This window comes from Sander lucioperca, chromosome 3 (assembly GCF_008315115.2).
Source record: "Sander lucioperca isolate FBNREF2018 chromosome 3, SLUC_FBN_1.2, whole genome shotgun sequence".
NCBI lineage: Eukaryota > Metazoa > Chordata > Actinopteri > Perciformes > Percidae > Sander > Sander lucioperca.
This window is the reverse complement of record NC_050175.1, coordinates 9050218-9052423: the sequence shown is the minus strand read 5'-3', so window position 1 is coordinate 9052423 and position 2206 is coordinate 9050218. Positions and strand designations below refer to the sequence as shown.

General features: G+C 37.8%; 1 long non-coding RNA gene across 2 annotated transcripts; it reads right to left on the bottom strand.

The window, feature by feature from the left end:
- Nucleotides 1-204: 204 nt before the first annotated feature.
- Nucleotides 205-1550, bottom strand: LOC116037650. 2 transcript variants are annotated; one of them, XR_004101910.2, is made up of 2 exons: nt 1264-1550; nt 205-656 (listed from the first exon to the last, which is right to left on the bottom strand). It is a non-coding gene; the product is annotated as an uncharacterized LOC116037650 (long non-coding RNA). The 2 variants fall into 2 exon arrangements; XR_004101909.2 differs by having other exon boundaries at nt 1274-1550.
- Between the last annotated feature and the right edge of the window lie 656 nt (nt 1551-2206).

Sequence of the window (2206 nt, the reverse complement as noted above, 5' to 3'; positions counted from 1 at the left end):
AGTTTTCATTGGTGTACTTGTAGTTTCTAAGTCCATTGTATGTCAATATATCCTACTATTGTATACTGTCCTGTAATTTAATTTGTGTTTCCATCATCTTACTGTAATTATATTTTAAAATGCACATCATATATTAAACCACTTTTTTACATTCACCCTTATCTGTTTGGTTCATTATATAATACAGGACATAAGGTTGAGACTATATTATAATGCTTTATTTTTAGTCCAATATAAAACTTCACATACATAATGGATATTTGAACGTATTTGGCTGGGGCCCCGGTAGTAGAAGAAACTGGAACTCAGTGTCAGTCATTATTTGCAGTACATCACAGGTCAGGATCCGTTTTTCATCACCAACAATACACAAACATACTGAGTAATTGGGTTATGTATATATTTCACATATTCAGTTTCACCTATGCAAGCTGTATTTCTCTGCTGACTTGTGTCTGCAACAACACTTCTGAGGATGGTGCAGGAATATCACACACAACTCCCAGACGCCTGGGATCATCTGGTCTCCTGAGCTCACTGATGGACAACCACTCCAGTCTGGACGACAGCCCTTTCTGCAGGACAGTTCTCTGAAGGGCTGGGATGTGGCTGTCGTCCTTCCCTTCCTTGACTTCTTATTGTAAAGCTTGAAGTACCTTAGTGGATGATAAAAAAAGTGTTTGAAATTAGCTCAATAATAAATAATTGCAATAAAGCCTGCACTGTAGAAACATTTTTCTAGCTTTCCTGAACACTACTGGAACACTTATTTCTGGAATATTATTGATCACACTTTCTAGATCCCTACCTCCACGTTGACTACATGTGTAAAATAAGATATGGCTTCATGTTGAATTTAGCCAGCCACCAGGACACATGCACATCACATCAAACCATAAGGATCACTAAGCAAAGTATTTGTCAAGGGCTTGGTGTGTTTGTAAGTACATAGTTTGGACAGTAGTTACAATATGCATTAAATCTAAATATTGTTGACATTTACAGCGCTAAAATATACAAAAAAAATACGTCCGTTATCTGCCATCTTGAAGTAGTGCAAAGAAAGAAGAAACAGTGTGTACAGATGGAACATTATCTAATGTATGTGTCAACCTCTAGATATAATATTACATTCACAGCTTCTACATTGTACAACTTAACCAATATTAGTATTTTGTATTATCTGGCCAATAGCAACCACAACAATTTGTAGTTAGCTGGATAATCATTTTTCCTAATAGACCATATAGCTACGTTACTGACCTAACGTTACCTGGGAGAGCATTGTAGCTCTGCTCGGGTCCTGCAGGTCTCTACAGAGAGAAGACGATAATTAATACAGCTCCATTGAGGAAGGCCTCACGAAGAATACATGATTCCCATGGCAAATTAGCTCAGTAACGTAGTTAGCCGCTGGCTACAAGTTTTAGATAACGTTAGCAGTTAGCTAATGTTAAATGCTAACTTAAACAGCTTTACTAGCTAGCTAGTAACTTAACACAACGAAACAACAAACGTCTAGTAACCATGCTTGCAACGTAGATCACAGATTATATATATATATATATATATATATATATATATAAAAATCAATACTTACACTTTATTAATCTTGTAGGAATCCGCCGTGGAGTGGCTTGTGTGTCCTCCAGACCAGACTCAGAGTCTCTTAATGTTAATTTACCTGCACTTAGGCAGAGCTGTCACTCAAACTTTCCCTCAACTCTGGAAGCGCAAACAAGAAAGCTGGGAGCAGAACTGCAAACGTGATGGAGAGAGCAAAAGACTGATAATTAAGAAAGAAGCAGAGGGAACTGGAAACAAAAGGACACAATATCAAACAAATAAAAGACCAATAGTTTACAACTACACAGATGTTATGTTTGCAAGTTTTAAGTTCTACCTTTGAGGTGACACTTTTTTTGGTTGAGTTAGTGTTTTTTTGTTTGATACCTGAGAAGTTTTGCTTGGAATTAAAGACACAAAAGTAATCCCATAGACCTTTACTCATACCTTTTACCATTTATTAGTCTGAATTTACTTGACAACTGATTTCTCCTGGAGCTGTGCCAGAAAGATGAACTTTCATTCCAGCCAGACTAGTGCTTGCAAACTGCGCTTGCCCCTTCCCTCATTACCACCACTGATGTGCCCCTGAGCAAGGCCCTTAACCACAACTGCTCCAGTGGAGCTGCTCAGTGGCCAG